This window comes from Pimephales promelas, chromosome 17, assembly GCF_988280905.1.
Source record: "Pimephales promelas chromosome 17, fPimPro1.hap1.1, whole genome shotgun sequence".
Taxonomy (NCBI): domain Eukaryota; kingdom Metazoa; phylum Chordata; class Actinopteri; order Cypriniformes; family Leuciscidae; genus Pimephales; species Pimephales promelas.
Window position 1 is genome coordinate 6,014,788 of NC_142785.1, and position 17,954 is coordinate 6,032,741.

The 17,954-nt window shown below is 50.2% G+C and overlaps 57 non-coding genes across 57 annotated transcripts; all 57 read left to right on the forward strand.

Annotated features, from left to right (window-relative positions):
• The first annotated feature begins 218 nt into the window (after positions 1 to 218).
• On the forward strand, positions 219 to 300 carry trnal-aag (transfer RNA leucine (anticodon AAG)). Its single transcript has one exon. It is a non-coding gene; the product is annotated as a tRNA-Leu (tRNA).
• Positions 301 to 547: 247 nt separating this feature from the next.
• trnal-aag (transfer RNA leucine (anticodon AAG)) lies at positions 548 to 629 on the forward strand. Its single transcript has one exon. It is a non-coding gene; the product is annotated as a tRNA-Leu (tRNA).
• A 200-nt stretch (positions 630 to 829) lies between these two features.
• trnal-uag (transfer RNA leucine (anticodon UAG)) lies at positions 830 to 911 on the forward strand. The gene has a single exon. It is a non-coding gene; the product is annotated as a tRNA-Leu (tRNA).
• A 247-nt stretch (positions 912 to 1,158) lies between these two features.
• Positions 1,159 to 1,240, forward strand: trnal-aag (transfer RNA leucine (anticodon AAG)). The gene has a single exon. It is a non-coding gene; the product is annotated as a tRNA-Leu (tRNA).
• Positions 1,241 to 1,487: 247 nt separating this feature from the next.
• trnal-aag (transfer RNA leucine (anticodon AAG)) lies at positions 1,488 to 1,569 on the forward strand. The gene has a single exon. It is a non-coding gene; the product is annotated as a tRNA-Leu (tRNA).
• A 200-nt stretch (positions 1,570 to 1,769) lies between these two features.
• On the forward strand, positions 1,770 to 1,851 carry trnal-uag (transfer RNA leucine (anticodon UAG)). The gene has a single exon. It is a non-coding gene; the product is annotated as a tRNA-Leu (tRNA).
• A 247-nt stretch (positions 1,852 to 2,098) lies between these two features.
• trnal-aag (transfer RNA leucine (anticodon AAG)) lies at positions 2,099 to 2,180 on the forward strand. The gene has a single exon. It is a non-coding gene; the product is annotated as a tRNA-Leu (tRNA).
• Positions 2,181 to 2,380: 200 nt separating this feature from the next.
• trnal-uag (transfer RNA leucine (anticodon UAG)) lies at positions 2,381 to 2,462 on the forward strand. The gene has a single exon. It is a non-coding gene; the product is annotated as a tRNA-Leu (tRNA).
• A 247-nt stretch (positions 2,463 to 2,709) lies between these two features.
• trnal-aag (transfer RNA leucine (anticodon AAG)) lies at positions 2,710 to 2,791 on the forward strand. Its single transcript has one exon. It is a non-coding gene; the product is annotated as a tRNA-Leu (tRNA).
• A 200-nt stretch (positions 2,792 to 2,991) lies between these two features.
• Positions 2,992 to 3,073, forward strand: trnal-uag (transfer RNA leucine (anticodon UAG)). The gene has a single exon. It is a non-coding gene; the product is annotated as a tRNA-Leu (tRNA).
• A 282-nt stretch (positions 3,074 to 3,355) lies between these two features.
• On the forward strand, positions 3,356 to 3,437 carry trnal-aag (transfer RNA leucine (anticodon AAG)). The gene has a single exon. It is a non-coding gene; the product is annotated as a tRNA-Leu (tRNA).
• A 200-nt stretch (positions 3,438 to 3,637) lies between these two features.
• On the forward strand, positions 3,638 to 3,719 carry trnal-uag (transfer RNA leucine (anticodon UAG)). The gene has a single exon. It is a non-coding gene; the product is annotated as a tRNA-Leu (tRNA).
• Positions 3,720 to 3,969: 250 nt separating this feature from the next.
• Positions 3,970 to 4,051, forward strand: trnal-aag (transfer RNA leucine (anticodon AAG)). The gene has a single exon. It is a non-coding gene; the product is annotated as a tRNA-Leu (tRNA).
• Positions 4,052 to 4,298: 247 nt separating this feature from the next.
• trnal-aag (transfer RNA leucine (anticodon AAG)) lies at positions 4,299 to 4,380 on the forward strand. The gene has a single exon. It is a non-coding gene; the product is annotated as a tRNA-Leu (tRNA).
• A 235-nt stretch (positions 4,381 to 4,615) lies between these two features.
• trnal-uag (transfer RNA leucine (anticodon UAG)) lies at positions 4,616 to 4,697 on the forward strand. The gene has a single exon. It is a non-coding gene; the product is annotated as a tRNA-Leu (tRNA).
• A 247-nt stretch (positions 4,698 to 4,944) lies between these two features.
• On the forward strand, positions 4,945 to 5,026 carry trnal-aag (transfer RNA leucine (anticodon AAG)). Its single transcript has one exon. It is a non-coding gene; the product is annotated as a tRNA-Leu (tRNA).
• Positions 5,027 to 5,226: 200 nt separating this feature from the next.
• On the forward strand, positions 5,227 to 5,308 carry trnal-uag (transfer RNA leucine (anticodon UAG)). The gene has a single exon. It is a non-coding gene; the product is annotated as a tRNA-Leu (tRNA).
• Positions 5,309 to 5,555: 247 nt separating this feature from the next.
• On the forward strand, positions 5,556 to 5,637 carry trnal-aag (transfer RNA leucine (anticodon AAG)). Its single transcript has one exon. It is a non-coding gene; the product is annotated as a tRNA-Leu (tRNA).
• Positions 5,638 to 5,837: 200 nt separating this feature from the next.
• Positions 5,838 to 5,919, forward strand: trnal-uag (transfer RNA leucine (anticodon UAG)). The gene has a single exon. It is a non-coding gene; the product is annotated as a tRNA-Leu (tRNA).
• A 250-nt stretch (positions 5,920 to 6,169) lies between these two features.
• On the forward strand, positions 6,170 to 6,251 carry trnal-aag (transfer RNA leucine (anticodon AAG)). Its single transcript has one exon. It is a non-coding gene; the product is annotated as a tRNA-Leu (tRNA).
• Positions 6,252 to 6,498: 247 nt separating this feature from the next.
• trnal-aag (transfer RNA leucine (anticodon AAG)) lies at positions 6,499 to 6,580 on the forward strand. Its single transcript has one exon. It is a non-coding gene; the product is annotated as a tRNA-Leu (tRNA).
• Positions 6,581 to 6,815: 235 nt separating this feature from the next.
• On the forward strand, positions 6,816 to 6,897 carry trnal-uag (transfer RNA leucine (anticodon UAG)). Its single transcript has one exon. It is a non-coding gene; the product is annotated as a tRNA-Leu (tRNA).
• A 247-nt stretch (positions 6,898 to 7,144) lies between these two features.
• Positions 7,145 to 7,226, forward strand: trnal-aag (transfer RNA leucine (anticodon AAG)). The gene has a single exon. It is a non-coding gene; the product is annotated as a tRNA-Leu (tRNA).
• A 200-nt stretch (positions 7,227 to 7,426) lies between these two features.
• Positions 7,427 to 7,508, forward strand: trnal-uag (transfer RNA leucine (anticodon UAG)). Its single transcript has one exon. It is a non-coding gene; the product is annotated as a tRNA-Leu (tRNA).
• Positions 7,509 to 7,755: 247 nt separating this feature from the next.
• On the forward strand, positions 7,756 to 7,837 carry trnal-aag (transfer RNA leucine (anticodon AAG)). The gene has a single exon. It is a non-coding gene; the product is annotated as a tRNA-Leu (tRNA).
• Positions 7,838 to 8,037: 200 nt separating this feature from the next.
• Positions 8,038 to 8,119, forward strand: trnal-uag (transfer RNA leucine (anticodon UAG)). The gene has a single exon. It is a non-coding gene; the product is annotated as a tRNA-Leu (tRNA).
• Positions 8,120 to 8,369: 250 nt separating this feature from the next.
• Positions 8,370 to 8,451, forward strand: trnal-aag (transfer RNA leucine (anticodon AAG)). The gene has a single exon. It is a non-coding gene; the product is annotated as a tRNA-Leu (tRNA).
• Positions 8,452 to 8,698: 247 nt separating this feature from the next.
• Positions 8,699 to 8,780, forward strand: trnal-aag (transfer RNA leucine (anticodon AAG)). The gene has a single exon. It is a non-coding gene; the product is annotated as a tRNA-Leu (tRNA).
• Positions 8,781 to 8,980: 200 nt separating this feature from the next.
• On the forward strand, positions 8,981 to 9,062 carry trnal-uag (transfer RNA leucine (anticodon UAG)). The gene has a single exon. It is a non-coding gene; the product is annotated as a tRNA-Leu (tRNA).
• Positions 9,063 to 9,309: 247 nt separating this feature from the next.
• Positions 9,310 to 9,391, forward strand: trnal-aag (transfer RNA leucine (anticodon AAG)). Its single transcript has one exon. It is a non-coding gene; the product is annotated as a tRNA-Leu (tRNA).
• Positions 9,392 to 9,638: 247 nt separating this feature from the next.
• On the forward strand, positions 9,639 to 9,720 carry trnal-aag (transfer RNA leucine (anticodon AAG)). The gene has a single exon. It is a non-coding gene; the product is annotated as a tRNA-Leu (tRNA).
• Positions 9,721 to 9,920: 200 nt separating this feature from the next.
• Positions 9,921 to 10,002, forward strand: trnal-uag (transfer RNA leucine (anticodon UAG)). The gene has a single exon. It is a non-coding gene; the product is annotated as a tRNA-Leu (tRNA).
• A 247-nt stretch (positions 10,003 to 10,249) lies between these two features.
• trnal-aag (transfer RNA leucine (anticodon AAG)) lies at positions 10,250 to 10,331 on the forward strand. Its single transcript has one exon. It is a non-coding gene; the product is annotated as a tRNA-Leu (tRNA).
• Positions 10,332 to 10,531: 200 nt separating this feature from the next.
• On the forward strand, positions 10,532 to 10,613 carry trnal-uag (transfer RNA leucine (anticodon UAG)). The gene has a single exon. It is a non-coding gene; the product is annotated as a tRNA-Leu (tRNA).
• A 247-nt stretch (positions 10,614 to 10,860) lies between these two features.
• trnal-aag (transfer RNA leucine (anticodon AAG)) lies at positions 10,861 to 10,942 on the forward strand. Its single transcript has one exon. It is a non-coding gene; the product is annotated as a tRNA-Leu (tRNA).
• Positions 10,943 to 11,142: 200 nt separating this feature from the next.
• trnal-uag (transfer RNA leucine (anticodon UAG)) lies at positions 11,143 to 11,224 on the forward strand. The gene has a single exon. It is a non-coding gene; the product is annotated as a tRNA-Leu (tRNA).
• A 247-nt stretch (positions 11,225 to 11,471) lies between these two features.
• trnal-aag (transfer RNA leucine (anticodon AAG)) lies at positions 11,472 to 11,553 on the forward strand. The gene has a single exon. It is a non-coding gene; the product is annotated as a tRNA-Leu (tRNA).
• A 200-nt stretch (positions 11,554 to 11,753) lies between these two features.
• On the forward strand, positions 11,754 to 11,835 carry trnal-uag (transfer RNA leucine (anticodon UAG)). The gene has a single exon. It is a non-coding gene; the product is annotated as a tRNA-Leu (tRNA).
• A 282-nt stretch (positions 11,836 to 12,117) lies between these two features.
• trnal-aag (transfer RNA leucine (anticodon AAG)) lies at positions 12,118 to 12,199 on the forward strand. The gene has a single exon. It is a non-coding gene; the product is annotated as a tRNA-Leu (tRNA).
• Positions 12,200 to 12,399: 200 nt separating this feature from the next.
• On the forward strand, positions 12,400 to 12,481 carry trnal-uag (transfer RNA leucine (anticodon UAG)). The gene has a single exon. It is a non-coding gene; the product is annotated as a tRNA-Leu (tRNA).
• Positions 12,482 to 12,763: 282 nt separating this feature from the next.
• Positions 12,764 to 12,845, forward strand: trnal-aag (transfer RNA leucine (anticodon AAG)). The gene has a single exon. It is a non-coding gene; the product is annotated as a tRNA-Leu (tRNA).
• Positions 12,846 to 13,045: 200 nt separating this feature from the next.
• trnal-uag (transfer RNA leucine (anticodon UAG)) lies at positions 13,046 to 13,127 on the forward strand. The gene has a single exon. It is a non-coding gene; the product is annotated as a tRNA-Leu (tRNA).
• A 250-nt stretch (positions 13,128 to 13,377) lies between these two features.
• On the forward strand, positions 13,378 to 13,459 carry trnal-aag (transfer RNA leucine (anticodon AAG)). Its single transcript has one exon. It is a non-coding gene; the product is annotated as a tRNA-Leu (tRNA).
• A 235-nt stretch (positions 13,460 to 13,694) lies between these two features.
• On the forward strand, positions 13,695 to 13,776 carry trnal-uag (transfer RNA leucine (anticodon UAG)). Its single transcript has one exon. It is a non-coding gene; the product is annotated as a tRNA-Leu (tRNA).
• A 247-nt stretch (positions 13,777 to 14,023) lies between these two features.
• trnal-aag (transfer RNA leucine (anticodon AAG)) lies at positions 14,024 to 14,105 on the forward strand. The gene has a single exon. It is a non-coding gene; the product is annotated as a tRNA-Leu (tRNA).
• A 200-nt stretch (positions 14,106 to 14,305) lies between these two features.
• On the forward strand, positions 14,306 to 14,387 carry trnal-uag (transfer RNA leucine (anticodon UAG)). The gene has a single exon. It is a non-coding gene; the product is annotated as a tRNA-Leu (tRNA).
• A 247-nt stretch (positions 14,388 to 14,634) lies between these two features.
• On the forward strand, positions 14,635 to 14,716 carry trnal-aag (transfer RNA leucine (anticodon AAG)). The gene has a single exon. It is a non-coding gene; the product is annotated as a tRNA-Leu (tRNA).
• Positions 14,717 to 14,916: 200 nt separating this feature from the next.
• trnal-uag (transfer RNA leucine (anticodon UAG)) lies at positions 14,917 to 14,998 on the forward strand. Its single transcript has one exon. It is a non-coding gene; the product is annotated as a tRNA-Leu (tRNA).
• Positions 14,999 to 15,248: 250 nt separating this feature from the next.
• Positions 15,249 to 15,330, forward strand: trnal-aag (transfer RNA leucine (anticodon AAG)). The gene has a single exon. It is a non-coding gene; the product is annotated as a tRNA-Leu (tRNA).
• A 247-nt stretch (positions 15,331 to 15,577) lies between these two features.
• On the forward strand, positions 15,578 to 15,659 carry trnal-aag (transfer RNA leucine (anticodon AAG)). The gene has a single exon. It is a non-coding gene; the product is annotated as a tRNA-Leu (tRNA).
• Positions 15,660 to 15,894: 235 nt separating this feature from the next.
• trnal-uag (transfer RNA leucine (anticodon UAG)) lies at positions 15,895 to 15,976 on the forward strand. The gene has a single exon. It is a non-coding gene; the product is annotated as a tRNA-Leu (tRNA).
• A 247-nt stretch (positions 15,977 to 16,223) lies between these two features.
• On the forward strand, positions 16,224 to 16,305 carry trnal-aag (transfer RNA leucine (anticodon AAG)). The gene has a single exon. It is a non-coding gene; the product is annotated as a tRNA-Leu (tRNA).
• Positions 16,306 to 16,505: 200 nt separating this feature from the next.
• Positions 16,506 to 16,587, forward strand: trnal-uag (transfer RNA leucine (anticodon UAG)). The gene has a single exon. It is a non-coding gene; the product is annotated as a tRNA-Leu (tRNA).
• Positions 16,588 to 16,834: 247 nt separating this feature from the next.
• On the forward strand, positions 16,835 to 16,916 carry trnal-aag (transfer RNA leucine (anticodon AAG)). The gene has a single exon. It is a non-coding gene; the product is annotated as a tRNA-Leu (tRNA).
• A 200-nt stretch (positions 16,917 to 17,116) lies between these two features.
• Positions 17,117 to 17,198, forward strand: trnal-uag (transfer RNA leucine (anticodon UAG)). Its single transcript has one exon. It is a non-coding gene; the product is annotated as a tRNA-Leu (tRNA).
• Positions 17,199 to 17,445: 247 nt separating this feature from the next.
• trnal-aag (transfer RNA leucine (anticodon AAG)) lies at positions 17,446 to 17,527 on the forward strand. The gene has a single exon. It is a non-coding gene; the product is annotated as a tRNA-Leu (tRNA).
• A 200-nt stretch (positions 17,528 to 17,727) lies between these two features.
• Positions 17,728 to 17,809, forward strand: trnal-uag (transfer RNA leucine (anticodon UAG)). The gene has a single exon. It is a non-coding gene; the product is annotated as a tRNA-Leu (tRNA).
• Positions 17,810 to 17,954: the final 145 nt, after the last annotated feature.

The following is a 17,954-nucleotide window of genomic DNA, read 5'->3' on the forward strand; positions in this document are numbered from 1 at the left end:
ATGCCAAAGCAAAAAGGCTGGAGAAGTGACACTGCTTGCTCACAGTCTCTTCCAAACCCTGCCGCTTTTGCTTTCCTTGACCAAACTCGCAGGCCTGATTATGGCCTGATTATGAGCAGCGATTTTTAAAGAGGGCCAGACACCTTAAGTGTTCTTTGAAAAAAGAGACGTTTAAAGAAAAAGTTGCCGAAAATGGCCCACGGAATGCTTTCTCATAAGGTAGCGTGGCCGAGCGGTCTAAGGCGCTGGATTAAGGCTCCAGTCTCTTCGGAGGCGTGGGTTCGAATCCCACCGCTGCCAAGACAGCATTTTAGAAGGCACTTGTGGCTGCTATGCCAAAGCGAAAAGAATGGAGAAGTGACACTGCTTGCTCACAGTCTCTTCCAAACCCTGCCGCTTTTGCTTTCCTTGACCAAACTCGCAGGCTTCAGAGCCTGATTATGAGCAGCGATTTTTAAAGAGGGCCAGACACCTTAAGTGTTCTTTGAAAAAAGAGACGTTTAAAGAAAAAGTTGCCGAAAATGGCCCACGGAATGGTTTCTCATAAGGTAGCGTGGCCGAGCGGTCTAAGGCGCTGGATTAAGGCTCCAGTCTCTTCGGAGGCGTGGGTTCGAATCCCACCGCTGCCAAGACAGCATTTTAGAAGGCACTTGTGGCTGCTATGCCAAAGCGAAAAGACTGGAGAAGTGACACCGGTCTCTTCCAAACCCTGCCGCTTTTGCTTTCCTTGGCCGAACTCGATGGGCTTCAGAGCCTGACGATGAAGCTCTCCACCCAAAGTTTTCATTATTTATGAATAAAAATATGGGCAAGAGACAGCTCACGAAAGGGTAGCGTGGCCGAGGGGTCTAAGGCGCTGGATTTAGGCTCCAGTCTCTTCGGAGGCGTGGGTTCGAATCCCACCGCTGCCAAGACAGCATTTTAGAAGGCACTTGTGGCTGCTATGCCAAAGCAAAAAGGCTGGAGAAGTGACACTGCTTGCTCACAGTCTCTTCCAAACCCTGCCGCTTTTGCTTTCCTTGACCAAACTCGCAGGCTTCAGAGCCTGATTATGAGCAGCGATTTTTAAAGAGGGCCAGACACCTTAAGTGTTCTTTGAAAAAAGAGACGTTTAAAGAAAAAGTTGCCGAAAATGGCCCACGGAATGCTTTCTCATAAGGTAGCGTGGCCGAGCGGTCTAAGGCGCTGGATTAAGGCTCCAGTCTCTTCGGAGACGTGGGTTCGAATCCCACCGCTGCCAAGACAGCATTTTAGAAGGCACTTGTGGCTGCTATGCCAAAGCGAAAAGACTGGAGAAGTGACACTGCTTGCTCACAGTCTCTTCCAAACCCTGCCGCTTTTGCTTTCCTTGACCAAACTCGCAGGCTTCAGAGCCTGATTATGAGCAGCGATTTTTAAAGAGGGCCAGACACCTTAAGTGTTCTTTGAAAAAACAGACGATTAAAGAAAAAGTTGCCGAAAATGGCCCACGGAATGGTTTCTCATAAGGTAGCGTGGCCGAGCGGTCTAAGGCGCTGGATTAAGGCTCCAGTCTCTTCGGAGGCGTGGGTTCGAATCCCACCGCTGCCAAGACAGCATTTTAGAAGGCACTTGTGGCTGCTATGCCAAAGCGAAAAGACTTGAGAAGTGACACCGGTCTCTTCCAAACCCTGCCGCTTTTGCTTTCCTTGGCCGAACTCGATGGGCTTCAGAGCCTGACGATGAAGCTCTCCACCCAAAGTTTTCATTATTTATGAATAAAAATATGGGCAAGAGACAGCTCACGAAAGGGTAGCGTGGCCGAGGGGTCTAAGGCGCTGGATTTAGGCTCCAGTCTCTTCGGAGGCGTGGGTTCGAATCCCACCGCTGCCAAGACAGCATTTTAGAAGGCACTTGTGGCTGCTATGCCAAAGCAAAAAGGCTGGAGAAGTGACACTGCTTGCTCACAGTCTCTTCCAAACCCTGCCGCTTTTGCTTTCCTTGACCAAACTCGCAGGCTTCAGAGCCTGATTATGAGCAGCGATTTTTAAAGAGGGCCAGACACCTTAAGTGTTCTTTGAAAAAAGAGACGTTTAAAGAAAAAGTTGCCGAAAATGGCCCACGGAATGCGTTCTCATAAGGTAGCGTGGCCGAGCGGTCTAAGGCGCTGGATTAAGGCTCCAGTCTCTTCGGAGGCGTGGGTTCGAATCCCACCGCTGCCAAAACAGCATTTTAGAAGGCACTTGTGGCTGCTATGCCAAAGCGAAAAGACTGGAGAAGTGACACCGGTCTCTTCCAAACCCTGTCGCTTTTGCTTTCCTTGGCCGAACTCGATGGGCTTCAGAGCCTGACGATGAAGCTCTCCACCCAAAGTTTTCATTATTTATGAATAAAAATATGGGCAAGAGACAGCTCACGAAAGGGTAGCGTGGCCGAGGGGTCTAAGGCGCTGGATTTAGGCTCCAGTCTCTTCGGAGGCGTGGGTTCGAATCCCACCGCTGCCAAGACAGCATTTTAGAAGGCACTTGTGGCTGCTATGCCAAAGCAAAAAGGCTGGAGAAGTGACACTGCTTGCTCACAGTCTCTTCCAAACCCTGCCGCTTTTGCTTTCCTTGACCAAACTCGCAGGCTTCAGAGCCTGATTATGAGCAGCGATTTTTAAAGAGGGCCAGACACCTTAAGTGTTCTTTGAAAAAAGAGACGTTTAAAGAAAAAGTTGCCGAAAATGGCCCACGGAATGCGTTCTCATAAGGTAGCGTGGCCGAGCGGTCTAAGGCGCTGGATTAAGGCTCCAGTCTCTTCGGAGGCGTGGGTTCGAATCCCACCGCTGCCAAAACAGCATTTTAGAAGGCACTTGTGGCTGCTATGCCAAAGCGAAAAGACTGGAGAAGTGACACCGGTCTCTTCCAAACCCTGCCGCTTTTGCTTTCCTTGGCCGAACTCGATGGGCTTCAGAGCCTGACGATGAAGCTCTCCACCCAAAGTTTTCATTATTTATGAATAAAAATATGGGCAAGAGACAGCTCACGAAAGGGTAGCGTGGCCGAGGGGTCTAAGGCGCTGGATTTAGGCTCCAGTCTCTTCGGAGGCGTGGGTTCGAATCCCACCGCAGTCTCTTCGGAGGCGTGGGTTCGAATCCCACCGCTGCCAAGACAGCATTTTAGAAGGCACTTGTGGCTGCTATGCCAAAGCAAAAAGGCTGGAGAAGTGACACTGCTTGCTCACAGTCTCTTCCAAACCCTGCCGCTTTTGCTTTCCTTGACCAAACTCGCAGGCTTCAGAGCCTGATTATGAGCAGCGATTTTTAAAGAGGGCCAGACACCTTAAGTGTTCTTTGAAAAAAGAGACGTTTAAAGAAAAAGTTGCCGAAAATGGCCCACGGAATGCGTTCTCATAAGGTAGCGTGGCCGAGCGGTCTAAGGCGCTGGATTAAGGCTCCAGTCTCTTCGGAGGCGTGGGTTCGAATCCCACCGCTGCCAAAACAGCATTTTAGAAGGCACTTGTGGCTGCTATGCCAAAGCGAAAAGACTGGAGAAGTGACACCGGTCTCTTCCAAACCCTGCCGCTTTTGCTTTCCTTGGCCGAACTCGATGGGCTTCAGAGCCTGACGATGAAGCTCTCCACCCAAAGTTTTCATTATTTATGAATAAAAATATGGGCAAGAGACAGCTCACGAAAGGGTAGCGTGGCCGAGGGGTCTAAGGCGCTGGATTTAGGCTCCAGTCTCTTCGGAGGCGTGGGTTCGAATCCCACCGCTGCCAAGACAGCATTTTAGAAGGCACTTGTGGCTGCTATGCCAAAGCAAAAAGGCTGGAGAAGTGACACTGCTTGCTCACAGTCTCTTCCAAACCCTGCCGCTTTTGCTTTCCTTGACCAAACTCGCAGGCCTGATTATGGCCTGATTATGAGCAGCGATTTTTAAAGAGGGCCAGACACCTTAAGTGTTCTTTGAAAAAAGAGACGTTTAAAGAAAAAGTTGCCGAAAATGGCCCACGGAATGCTTTCTCATAAGGTAGCGTGGCCGAGCGGTCTAAGGCGCTGGATTAAGGCTCCAGTCTCTTCGGAGGCGTGGGTTCGAATCCCACCGCTGCCAAGACAGCATTTTAGAAGGCACTTGTGGCTGCTATGCCAAAGCGAAAAGACTGGAGAAGTGACACTGCTTGCTCACAGTCTCTTCCAAACCCTGCCGCTTTTGCTTTCCTTGACCAAACTCGCAGGCTTCAGAGCCTGATTATGAGCAGCGATTTTTAAAGAGGGCCAGACACCTTAAGTGTTCTTTGAAAAAAGAGACGTTTAAAGAAAAAGTTGCCGAAAATGGCCCACGGAATGGTTTCTCATAAGGTAGCGTGGCCGAGCGGTCTAAGGCGCTGGATTAAGGCTCCAGTCTCTTCGGAGGCGTGGGTTCGAATCCCACCGCTGCCAAGACAGCATTTTAGAAGGCACTTGTGGCTGCTATGCCAAAGCGAAAAGACTGGAGAAGTGACACTGCTTGCTCACAGTCTCTTCCAAACCCTGCCGCTTTTGCTTTCCTTGACCAAACTCGCAGGCTTCAGAGCCTGATTATGAGCAGCGATTTTTAAAGAGACGTTTGAAGCTCTCCACCCAAAGTTTTCATTATTTATGAATAAAAATATGGGCAAGAGACAGCTCACGAAAGGGTAGCGTGGCCGAGGGGTCTAAGGCGCTGGATTTAGGCTCCAGTCTCTTCGGAGGCGTGGGTTCGAATCCCACCGCTGCCAAGACAGCATTTTAGAAGGCACTTGTGGCTGCTATGCCAAAGCAAAAAGGCTGGAGAAGTGACACTGCTTGCTCACAGTCTCTTCCAAACCCTGCCGCTTTTGCTTTCCTTGACCAAACTCGCAGGCTTCAGAGCCTGATTATGAGCAGCGATTTTTAAAGAGGGCCAGACACCTTAAGTGTTCTTTGAAAAAAGAGACGTTTAAAGAAAAAGTTGCCGAAAATGGCCCACGGAATGCTTTCTCATAAGGTAGCGTGGCCGAGCGGTCTAAGGCGCTGGATTAAGGCTCCAGTCTCTTCGGAGGCGTGGGTTCGAATCCCACCGCTGCCAAGACAGCATTTTAGAAGGCACTTGTGGCTGCTATGCCAAAGCGAAAAGACTTGAGAAGTGACACCGGTCTCTTCCAAACCCTGCCGCTTTTGCTTTCCTTGGCCGAACTCGATGGGCTTCAGAGCCTGACGATGAAGCTCTCCACCCAAAGTTTTCATTATTTATGAATAAAAATATGGGCAAGAGACAGCTCACGAAAGGGTAGCGTGGCCGAGGGGTCTAAGGCGCTGGATTTAGGCTCCAGTCTCTTCGGAGGCGTGGGTTCGAATCCCACCGCTGCCAAGACAGCATTTTAGAAGGCACTTGTGGCTGCTATGCCAAAGCAAAAAGGCTGGAGAAGTGACACTGCTTGCTCACAGTCTCTTCCAAACCCTGCCGCTTTTGCTTTCCTTGACCAAACTCGCAGGCTTCAGAGCCTGATTATGAGCAGCGATTTTTAAAGAGGGCCAGACACCTTAAGTGTTCTTTGAAAAAAGAGACGTTTAAAGAAAAAGTTGCCGAAAATGGCCCACGGAATGCGTTCTCATAAGGTAGCGTGGCCGAGCGGTCTAAGGCGCTGGATTAAGGCTCCAGTCTCTTCGGAGGCGTGGGTTCGAATCCCACCGCTGCCAAAACAGCATTTTAGAAGGCACTTGTGGCTGCTATGCCAAAGCGAAAAGACTGGAGAAGTGACACCGGTCTCTTCCAAACCCTGCCGCTTTTGCTTTCCTTGGCCGAACTCGATGGGCTTCAGAGCCTGACGATGAAGCTCTCCACCCAAAGTTTTCATTATTTATGAATAAAAATATGGGCAAGAGACAGCTCACGAAAGGGTAGCGTGGCCGAGGGGTCTAAGGCGCTGGATTTAGGCTCCAGTCTCTTCGGAGGCGTGGGTTCGAATCCCACCGCTGCCAAGACAGCATTTTAGAAGGCACTTGTGGCTGCTATGCCAAAGCAAAAAGGCTGGAGAAGTGACACTGCTTGCTCACAGTCTCTTCCAAACCCTGCCGCTTTTGCTTTCCTTGACCAAACTCGCAGGCCTGATTATGGCCTGATTATGAGCAGCGATTTTTAAAGAGGGCCAGACACCTTAAGTGTTCTTTGAAAAAAGAGACGTTTAAAGAAAAAGTTGCCGAAAATGGCCCACGGAATGCTTTCTCATAAGGTAGCGTGGCCGAGCGGTCTAAGGCGCTGGATTAAGGCTCCAGTCTCTTCGGAGGCGTGGGTTCGAATCCCACCGCTGCCAAGACAGCATTTTAGAAGGCACTTGTGGCTGCTATGCCAAAGCGAAAAGACTGGAGAAGTGACACTGCTTGCTCACAGTCTCTTCCAAACCCTGCCGCTTTTGCTTTCCTTGACCAAACTCGCAGGCTTCAGAGCCTGATTATGAGCAGCGATTTTTAAAGAGGGCCAGACACCTTAAGTGTTCTTTGAAAAAAGAGACGTTTAAAGAAAAAGTTGCCGAAAATGGCCCACGGAATGGTTTCTCATAAGGTAGCGTGGCCGAGCGGTCTAAGGCGCTGGATTAAGGCTCCAGTCTCTTCGGAGGCGTGGGTTCGAATCCCACCGCTGCCAAGACAGCATTTTAGAAGGCACTTGTGGCTGCTATGCCAAAGCGAAAAGACTGGAGAAGTGACACTGCTTGCTCACAGTCTCTTCCAAACCCTGCCGCTTTTGCTTTCCTTGACCAAACTCGCAGGCTTCAGAGCCTGATTATGAGCAGCGATTTTTAAAGAGACGTTTGAAGCTCTCCACCCAAAGTTTTCATTATTTATGAATAAAAATATGGGCAAGAGACAGCTCACGAAAGGGTAGCGTGGCCGAGGGGTCTAAGGCGCTGGATTTAGGCTCCAGTCTCTTCGGAGGCGTGGGTTCGAATCCCACCGCTGCCAAGACAGCATTTTAGAAGGCACTTGTGGCTGCTATGCCAAAGCAAAAAGGCTGGAGAAGTGACACTGCTTGCTCACAGTCTCTTCCAAACCCTGCCGCTTTTGCTTTCCTTGACCAAACTCGCAGGCTTCAGAGCCTGATTATGAGCAGCGATTTTTAAAGAGGGCCAGACACCTTAAGTGTTCTTTGAAAAAAGAGACGTTTAAAGAAAAAGTTGCCGAAAATGGCCCACGGAATGCTTTCTCATAAGGTAGCGTGGCCGAGCGGTCTAAGGCGCTGGATTAAGGCTCCAGTCTCTTCGGAGGCGTGGTTTCGAATCCCACCGCTGCCAAGACAGCATTTTAGAAGGCACTTGTGGCTGCTATGCCAAAGCGAAAAGACTTGAGAAGTGACACCGGTCTCTTCCAAACCCTGCCGCTTTTGCTTTCCTTGGCCGAACTCGATGGGCTTCAGAGCCTGACGATGAAGCTCTCCACCCAAAGTTTTCATTATTTATGAATAAAAATATGGGCAAGAGACAGCTCACGAAAGGGTAGCGTGGCCGAGGGGTCTAAGGCGCTGGATTTAGGCTCCAGTCTCTTCGGAGGCGTGGGTTCGAATCCCACCGCTGCCAAGACAGCATTTTAGAAGGCACTTGTGGCTGCTATGCCAAAGCAAAAAGGCTGGAGAAGTGACACTGCTTGCTCACAGTCTCTTCCAAACCCTGCCGCTTTTGCTTTCCTTGACCAAACTCGCAGGCTTCAGAGCCTGATTATGAGCAGCGATTTTTAAAGAGGGCCAGACACCTTAAGTGTTCTTTGAAAAAAGAGACGTTTAAAGAAAAAGTTGCCGAAAATGGCCCACGGAATGCGTTCTCATAAGGTAGCGTGGCCGAGCGGTCTAAGGCGCTGGATTAAGGCTCCAGTCTCTTCGGAGGCGTGGGTTCGAATCCCACCGCTGCCAAAACAGCATTTTAGAAGGCACTTGTGGCTGCTATGCCAAAGCGAAAAGACTGGAGAAGTGACACCGGTCTCTTCCAAACCCTGCCGCTTTTGCTTTCCTTGGCCGAACTCGATGGGCTTCAGAGCCTGACGATGAAGCTCTCCACCCAAAGTTTTCATTATTTATGAATAAAAATATGGGCAAGAGACAGCTCACGAAAGGGTAGCGTGGCCGAGGGGTCTAAGGCGCTGGATTTAGGCTCCAGTCTCTTCGGAGGTGTGGGTTCGAATCCCACCGCTGCCAAGACAGCATTTTAGAAGGCACTTGTGGCTGCTATGCCAAAGCAAAAAGGCTGGAGAAGTGACACTGCTTGCTCACAGTCTCTTCCAAACCCTGCCGCTTTTGCTTTCCTTGACCAAACTCGCAGGCCTGATTATGGCCTGATTATGAGCAGCGATTTTTAAAGAGGGCCAGACACCTTAAGTGTTCTTTGAAAAAAGAGACGTTTAAAGAAAAAGTTGCCGAAAATGGCCCACGGAATGCTTTCTCATAAGGTAGCGTGGCCGAGCGGTCTAAGGCGCTGGATTAAGGCTCCAGTCTCTTCGGAGGCGTGGGTTCGAATCCCACCGCTGCCAAGACAGCATTTTAGAAGGCACTTGTGGCTGCTATGCCAAAGCGAAAAGAATGGAGAAGTGACACTGCTTGCTCACAGTCTCTTCCAAACCCTGCCGCTTTTGCTTTCCTTGACCAAACTCGCAGGCTTCAGAGCCTGATTATGAGCAGCGATTTTTAAAGAGGGCCAGACACCTTAAGTGTTCTTTGAAAAAAGAGACGTTTAAAGAAAAAGTTGCCGAAAATGGCCCACGGAATGGTTTCTCATAAGGTAGCGTGGCCGAGCGGTCTAAGGCGCTGGATTAAGGCTCCAGTCTCTTCGGAGGCGTGGGTTCGAATCCCACCGCTGCCAAGACAGCATTTTAGAAGGCACTTGTGGCTGCTATGCCAAAGCGAAAAGACTGGAGAAGTGACACCGGTCTCTTCCAAACCCTGCCGCTTTTGCTTTCCTTGGCCGAACTCGATGGGCTTCAGAGCCTGACGATGAAGCTCTCCACCCAAAGTTTTCATTATTTATGAATAAAAATATGGGCAAGAGACAGCTCACGAAAGGGTAGCGTGGCCGAGGGGTCTAAGGCGCTGGATTTAGGCTCCAGTCTCTTCGGAGGCGTGGGTTCGAATCCCACCGCTGCCAAGACAGCATTTTAGAAGGCACTTGTGGCTGCTATGCCAAAGCAAAAAGGCTGGAGAAGTGACACTGCTTGCTCACAGTCTCTTCCAAACCCTGCCGCTTTTGCTTTCCTTGACCAAACTCGCAGGCTTCAGAGCCTGATTATGAGCAGCGATTTTTAAAGAGGGCCAGACACCTTAAGTGTTCTTTGAAAAAAGAGACGTTTAAAGAAAAAGTTGCCGAAAATGGCCCACGGAATGCTTTCTCATAAGGTAGCGTGGCCGAGCGGTCTAAGGCGCTGGATTAAGGCTCCAGTCTCTTCGGAGACGTGGGTTCGAATCCCACCGCTGCCAAGACAGCATTTTAGAAGGCACTTGTGGCTGCTATGCCAAAGCGAAAAGACTGGAGAAGTGACACTGCTTGCTCACAGTCTCTTCCAAACCCTGCCGCTTTTGCTTTCCTTGACCAAACTCGCAGGCTTCAGAGCCTGATTATGAGCAGCGATTTTTAAAGAGGGCCAGACACCTTAAGTGTTCTTTGAAAAAACAGACGATTAAAGAAAAAGTTGCCGAAAATGGCCCACGGAATGGTTTCTCATAAGGTAGCGTGGCCGAGCGGTCTAAGGCGCTGGATTAAGGCTCCAGTCTCTTCGGAGGCGTGGGTTCGAATCCCACCGCTGCCAAGACAGCATTTTAGAAGGCACTTGTGGCTGCTATGCCAAAGCGAAAAGACTTGAGAAGTGACACCGGTCTCTTCCAAACCCTGCCGCTTTTGCTTTCCTTGGCCGAACTCGATGGGCTTCAGAGCCTGACGATGAAGCTCTCCACCCAAAGTTTTCATTATTTATGAATAAAAATATGGGCAAGAGACAGCTCACGAAAGGGTAGCGTGGCCGAGGGGTCTAAGGCGCTGGATTTAGGCTCCAGTCTCTTCGGAGGCGTGGGTTCGAATCCCACCGCTGCCAAGACAGCATTTTAGAAGGCACTTGTGGCTGCTATGCCAAAGCAAAAAGGCTGGAGAAGTGACACTGCTTGCTCACAGTCTCTTCCAAACCCTGCCGCTTTTGCTTTCCTTGACCAAACTCGCAGGCTTCAGAGCCTGATTATGAGCAGCGATTTTTAAAGAGGGCCAGACACCTTAAGTGTTCTTTGAAAAAAGAGACGTTTAAAGAAAAAGTTGCCGAAAATGGCCCACGGAATGCGTTCTCATAAGGTAGCGTGGCCGAGCGGTCTAAGGCGCTGGATTAAGGCTCCAGTCTCTTCGGAGGCGTGGGTTCGAATCCCACCGCTGCCAAAACAGCATTTTAGAAGGCACTTGTGGCTGCTATGCCAAAGCGAAAAGACTGGAGAAGTGACACCGGTCTCTTCCAAACCCTGTCGCTTTTGCTTTCCTTGGCCGAACTCGATGGGCTTCAGAGCCTGACGATGAAGCTCTCCACCCAAAGTTTTCATTATTTATGAATAAAAATATGGGCAAGAGACAGCTCACGAAAGGGTAGCGTGGCCGAGGGGTCTAAGGCGCTGGATTTAGGCTCCAGTCTCTTCGGAGGCGTGGGTTCGAATCCCACCGCTGCCAAGACAGCATTTTAGAAGGCACTTGTGGCTGCTATGCCAAAGCAAAAAGGCTGGAGAAGTGACACTGCTTGCTCACAGTCTCTTCCAAACCCTGCCGCTTTTGCTTTCCTTGACCAAACTCGCAGGCTTCAGAGCCTGATTATGAGCAGCGATTTTTAAAGAGGGCCAGACACCTTAAGTGTTCTTTGAAAAAAGAGACGTTTAAAGAAAAAGTTGCCGAAAATGGCCCACGGAATGCGTTCTCATAAGGTAGCGTGGCCGAGCGGTCTAAGGCGCTGGATTAAGGCTCCAGTCTCTTCGGAGGCGTGGGTTCGAATCCCACCGCTGCCAAAACAGCATTTTAGAAGGCACTTGTGGCTGCTATGCCAAAGCGAAAAGACTGGAGAAGTGACACCGGTCTCTTCCAAACCCTGCCGCTTTTGCTTTCCTTGGCCGAACTCGATGGGCTTCAGAGCCTGACGATGAAGCTCTCCACCCAAAGTTTTCATTATTTATGAATAAAAATATGGGCAAGAGACAGCTCACGAAAGGGTAGCGTGGCCGAGGGGTCTAAGGCGCTGGATTTAGGCTCCAGTCTCTTCGGAGGCGTGGGTTCGAATCCCACCGCTGCCAAGACAGCATTTTAGAAGGCACTTGTGGCTGCTATGCCAAAGCAAAAAGGCTGGAGAAGTGACACTGCTTGCTCACAGTCTCTTCCAAACCCTGCCGCTTTTGCTTTCCTTGACCAAACTCGCAGGCTTCAGAGCCTGATTATGAGCAGCGATTTTTAAAGAGGGCCAGACACCTTAAGTGTTCTTTGAAAAAAGAGACGTTTAAAGAAAAAGTTGCCGAAAATGGCCCACGGAATGCGTTCTCATAAGGTAGCGTGGCCGAGCGGTCTAAGGCGCTGGATTAAGGCTCCAGTCTCTTCGGAGGCGTGGGTTCGAATCCCACCGCTGCCAAAACAGCATTTTAGAAGGCACTTGTGGCTGCTATGCCAAAGCGAAAAGACTGGAGAAGTGACACCGGTCTCTTCCAAACCCTGCCGCTTTTGCTTTCCTTGGCCGAACTCGATGGGCTTCAGAGCCTGACGATGAAGCTCTCCACCCAAAGTTTTCATTATTTATGAATAAAAATATGGGCAAGAGACAGCTCACGAAAGGGTAGCGTGGCCGAGGGGTCTAAGGCGCTGGATTTAGGCTCCAGTCTCTTCGGAGGCGTGGGTTCGAATCCCACCGCAGTCTCTTCGGAGGCGTGGGTTCGAATCCCACCGCTGCCAAGACAGCATTTTAGAAGGCACTTGTGGCTGCTATGCCAAAGCAAAAAGGCTGGAGAAGTGACACTGCTTGCTCACAGTCTCTTCCAAACCCTGCCGCTTTTGCTTTCCTTGACCAAACTCGCAGGCTTCAGAGCCTGATTATGAGCAGCGATTTTTAAAGAGGGCCAGACACCTTAAGTGTTCTTTGAAAAAAGAGACGTTTAAAGAAAAAGTTGCCGAAAATGGCCCACGGAATGCGTTCTCATAAGGTAGCGTGGCCGAGCGGTCTAAGGCGCTGGATTAAGGCTCCAGTCTCTTCGGAGGCGTGGGTTCGAATCCCACCGCTGCCAAAACAGCATTTTAGAAGGCACTTGTGGCTGCTATGCCAAAGCGAAAAGACTGGAGAAGTGACACCGGTCTCTTCCAAACCCTGCCGCTTTTGCTTTCCTTGGCCGAACTCGATGGGCTTCAGAGCCTGACGATGAAGCTCTCCACCCAAAGTTTTCATTATTTATGAATAAAAATATGGGCAAGAGACAGCTCACGAAAGGGTAGCGTGGCCGAGGGGTCTAAGGCGCTGGATTTAGGCTCCAGTCTCTTCGGAGGCGTGGGTTCGAATCCCACCGCAGTCTCTTCGGAGGCGTGGGTTCGAATCCCACCGCTGCCAAGACAGCATTTTAGAAGGCACTTGTGGCTGCTATGCCAAAGCAAAAAGGCTGGAGAAGTGACACTGCTTGCTCACAGTCTCTTCCAAACCCTGCCGCTTTTGCTTTCCTTGACCAAACTCGCAGGCTTCAGAGCCTGATTATGAGCAGCGATTTTTAAAGAGGGCCAGACACCTTAAGTGTTCTTTGAAAAAAGAGACGTTTAAAGAAAAAGTTGCCGAAAATGGCCCACGGAATGCGTTCTCATAAGGTAGCGTGGCCGAGCGGTCTAAGGCGCTGGATTAAGGCTCCAGTCTCTTCGGAGGCGTGGGTTCGAATCCCACCGCTGCCAAAACAGCATTTTAGAAGGCACTTGTGGCTGCTATGCCAAAGCGAAAAGACTGGAGAAGTGACACCGGTCTCTTCCAAACCCTGCCGCTTTTGCTTTCCTTGGCCGAACTCGATGGGCTTCAGAGCCTGACGATGAAGCTCTCCACCCAAAGTTTTCATTATTTATGAATAAAAATATGGGCAAGAGACAGCTCACGAAAGGGTAGCGTGGCCGAGGGGTCTAAGGCGCTGGATTTAGGCTCCAGTCTCTTCGGAGGCGTGGGTTCGAATCCCACCGCTGCCAAGACAGCATTTTAGAAGGCACTTGTGGCTGCTATGCCAAAGCAAAAAGGCTGGAGAAGTGACACTGCTTGCTCACAGTCTCTTCCAAACCCTGCCGCTTTTGCTTTCCTTGACCAAACTCGCAGGCCTGATTATGGCCTGATTATGAGCAGCGATTTTTAAAGAGGGCCAGACACCTTAAGTGTTCTTTGAAAAAAGAGACGTTTAAAGAAAAAGTTGCCGAAAATGGCCCACGGAATGCTTTCTCATAAGGTAGCGTGGCCGAGCGGTCTAAGGCGCTGGATTAAGGCTCCAGTCTCTTCGGAGGCGTGGGTTCGAATCCCACCGCTGCCAAGACAGCATTTTAGAAGGCACTTGTGGCTGCTATGCCAAAGCGAAAAGACTGGAGAAGTGACACTGCTTGCTCACAGTCTCTTCCAAACCCTGCCGCTTTTGCTTTCCTTGACCAAACTCGCAGGCTTCAGAGCCTGATTATGAGCAGCGATTTTTAAAGAGACGTTTGAAGCTCTCCACCCAAAGTTTTCATTATTTATGAATAAAAATATGGGCAAGAGACAGCTCACGAAAGGGTAGCGTGGCCGAGGGGTCTAAGGCGCTGGATTTAGGCTCCAGTCTCTTCGGAGGCGTGGGTTCGAATCCCACCGCTGCCAAGACAGCATTTTAGAAGGCACTTGTGGCTGCTATGCCAAAGCAAAAAGGCTGGAGAAGTGACACTGCTTGCTCACAGTCTCTTCCAAACCCTGCCGCTTTTGCTTTCCTTGACCAAACTCGCAGGCTTCAGAGCCTGATTATGAGCAGCGATTTTTAAAGAGGGCCAGACACCTTAAGTGTTCTTTGAAAAAAGAGACGTTTAAAGAAAAAGTTGCCGAAAATGGCCCACGGAATGCTTTCTCATAAGGTAGCGTGGCCGAGCGGTCTAAGGCGCTGGATTAAGGCTCCAGTCTCTTCGGAGGCGTGGGTTCGAATCCCACCGCTGCCAAGACAGCATTTTAGAAGGCACTTGTGGCTGCTATGCCAAAGCGAAAAGACTTGAGAAGTGACACCGGTCTCTTCCAAACCCTGCCGCTTTTGCTTTCCTTGGCCGAACTCGATGGGCTTCAGAGCCTGACGATGAAGCTCTCCACCCAAAGTTTTCATTATTTATGAATAAAAATATGGGCAAGAGACAGCTCACGAAAGGGTAGCGTGGCCGAGGGGTCTAAGGCGCTGGATTTAGGCTCCAGTCTCTTCGGAGGCGTGGGTTCGAATCCCACCGCTGCCAAGACAGCATTTTAGAAGGCACTTGTGGCTGCTATGCCAAAGCAAAAAGGCTGGAGAAGTGACACTGCTTGCTCACAGTCTCTTCCAAACCCTGCCGCTTTTGCTTTCCTTGACCAAACTCGCAGGCTTCAGAGCCTGATTATGAGCAGCGATTTTTAAAGAGGGCCAGACACCTTAAGTGTTCTTTGAAAAAAGAGACGTTTAAAGAAAAAGTTGCCGAAAATGGCCCACGGAATGCGTTCTCATAAGGTAGCGTGGCCGAGCGGTCTAAGGCGCTGGATTAAGGCTCCAGTCTCTTCGGAGGCGTGGGTTCGAATCCCACCGCTGCCAAAACAGCATTTTAGAAGGCACTTGTGGCTGCTATGCCAAAGCGAAAAGACTGGAGAAGTGACACCGGTCTCTTCCAAACCCTGCCGCTTTTGCTTTCCTTGGCCGAACTCGATGGGCTTCAGAGCCTGACGATGAAGCTCTCCACCCAAAGTTTTCATTATTTATGAATAAAAATATGGGCAAGAGACAGCTCACGAAAGGGTAGCGTGGCCGAGGGGTCTAAGGCGCTGGATTTAGGCTCCAGTCTCTTCGGAGGCGTGGGTTCGAATCCCACCGCTGCCAAGACAGCATTTTAGAAGGCACTTGTGGCTGCTATGCCAAAGCAAAAAGGCTGGAGAAGTGACACTGCTTGCTCACAGTCTCTTCCAAACCCTGCCGCTTTTGCTTTCCTTGACCAAACTCGCAGGCCTGATTATGGCCTGATTATGAGCAGCGATTTTTAAAGAGGGCCAGACACCTTAAGTGTTCTTTGAAAAAAGAGACGTTTAAAGAAAAAGTTGCCGAAAATGGCCCACGGAATGCTTTCTCATAAGGTAGCGTGGCCGAGCGGTCTAAGGCGCTGGATTAAGGCTCCAGTCTCTTCGGAGGCGTGGGTTCGAATCCCACCGCTGCCAAGACAGCATTTTAGAAGGCACTTGTGGCTGCTATGCCAAAGCGAAAAGACTGGAGAAGTGACACTGCTTGCTCACAGTCTCTTCCAAACCCTGCCGCTTTTGCTTTCCTTGACCAAACTCGCAGGCTTCAGAGCCTGATTATGAGCAGCGATTTTTAAAGAGGGCCAGACACCTTAAGTGTTCTTTGAAAAAAGAGACGTTTAAAGAAAAAGTTGCCGAAAATGGCCCACGGAATGGTTTCTCATAAGGTAGCGTGGCCGAGCGGTCTAAGGCGCTGGATTAAGGCTCCAGTCTCTTCGGAGGCGTGGGTTCGAATCCCACCGCTGCCAAGACAGCATTTTAGAAGGCACTTGTGGCTGCTATGCCAAAGCGAAAAGACTGGAGAAGTGACACTGCTTGCTCACAGTCTCTTCCAAACCCTGCCGCTTTTGCTTTCCTTGACCAAACTCGCAGGCTTCAGAGCCTGATTATGAGCAGCGATTTTTAAAGAGACGTTTGAAGCTCTCCACCCAAAGTTTTCATTATTTATGAATAAAAATATGGGCAAGAGACAGCTCACGAAAGGGTAGCGTGGCCGAGGGGTCTAAGGCGCTGGATTTAGGCTCCAGTCTCTTCGGAGGCGTGGGTTCGAATCCCACCGCTGCCAAGACAGCATTTTAGAAGGCACTTGTGGCTGCTATGCCAAAGCAAAAAGGCTGGAGAAGTGACACTGCTTGCTCACAGTCTCTTCCAAACCCTGCCGCTTTTGCTTTCCTTGACCAAACTCGCAGGCTTCAGAGCCTGATTATGAGCAGCGATTTTTAAAGAGGGCCAGACACCTTAAGTGTTCTTTGAAAAAAGAGACGTTTAAAGAAAAAGTTGCCGAAAATGGCCCACGGAATGCTTTCTCATAAGGTAGCGTGGCCGAGCGGTCTAAGGCGCTGGATTAAGGCTCCAGTCTCTTCGGAGGCGTGGTTTCGAATCCCACCGCTGCCAAGACAGCATTTTAGAAGGCACTTGTGGCTGCTATGCCAAAGCGAAAAGACTTGAGAAGTGACACCGGTCTCTTCCAAACCCTGCCGCTTTTGCTTTCCTTGGCCGAACTCGATGGGCTTCAGAGCCTGACGATGAAGCTCTCCACCCAAAGTTTTCATTATTTATGAATAAAAATATGGGCAAGAGACAGCTCACGAAAGGGTAGCGTGGCCGAGGGGTCTAAGGCGCTGGATTTAGGCTCCAGTCTCTTCGGAGGCGTGGGTTCGAATCCCACCGCTGCCAAGACAGCATTTTAGAAGGCACTTGTGGCTGCTATGCCAAAGCAAAAAGGCTGGAGAAGTGACACTGCTTGCTCACAGTCTCTTCCAAACCCTGCCGCTTTTGCTTTCCTTGACCAAACTCGCAGGCTTCAGAGCCTGATTATGAGCAGCGATTTTTAAAGAGGGCCAGACACCTTAAGTGTTCTTTGAAAAAAGAGACGTTTAAAGAAAAAGTTGCCGAAAATGGCCCACGGAATGCGTTCTCATAAGGTAGCGTGGCCGAGCGGTCTAAGGCGCTGGATTAAGGCTCCAGTCTCTTCGGAGGCGTGGGTTCGAATCCCACCGCTGCCAAAACAGCATTTTAGAAGGCACTTGTGGCTGCTATGCCAAAGCGAAAAGACTGGAGAAGTGACACCGGTCTCTTCCAAACCCTGCCGCTTTTGCTTTCCTTGGCCGAACTCGATGGGCTTCAGAGCCTGACGATGAAGCTCTCCACCCAAAGTTTTCATTATTTATGAATAAAAATATGGGCAAGAGACAGCTCACGAAAGGGTAGCGTGGCCGAGGGGTCTAAGGCGCTGGATTTAGGCTCCAGTCTCTTCGGAGGCGTGGGTTCGAATCCCACTGCTGCCAAGACAGCATTTTAGAAGGCACTTGTGGCTGCTATGCCAAAGCAAAAAGGCTGGAGAAGTGACACTGCTTGCTCACAGTCTCTTCCAAACCCTGCCGCTTTTGCTTTCCTTGACCAAACTCGCAGGCTTCAGAGCCTGATTATGAGCAGCGATTTTTAAAGAGGGCCAGACACCTTAAGTGTTCTTTGAAAAAAGAGACGTTTAAAGAAAAAGTTGCCGAAAATGGCCCACGGAATGCGTTCTCATAAGGTAGCGTGGCCGAGCGGTCTAAGGCGCTGGATTAAGGCTCCAGTCTCTTCGGAGGCGTGGGTTCGAATCCCACCGCTGCCAAAACAGCATTTTAGAAGGCACTTGTGGCTGCTATGCCAAAGCGAAAAGACTGGAGAAGTGACACCGGTCTCTTCCAAACCCTGCCGCTTTTGCTTTCCTTGGCCGAACTCGATGGGCTTCAGAGCCTGACGATGAAGCTCTCCACCCAAAGTTTTCATTATTTATGAATAAAAATATGGGCAAGAGACAGCTCACGAAAGGGTAGCGTGGCCGAGGGGTCTAAGGCGCTGGATTTAGGCTCCAGTCTCTTCGGAGGCGTGGGTTCGAATCCCACCGCTGCCAAGACAGCATTTTAGAAGGCACTTGTGGCTGCTATGCCAAAGCAAAAAGGCTGGAGAAGTGACACTGCTTGCTCACAGTCTCTTCCAAACCCTGCCGCTTTTGCTTTCCTTGACCAAACTCGCAGGCCTGATTATGGCCTGATTAT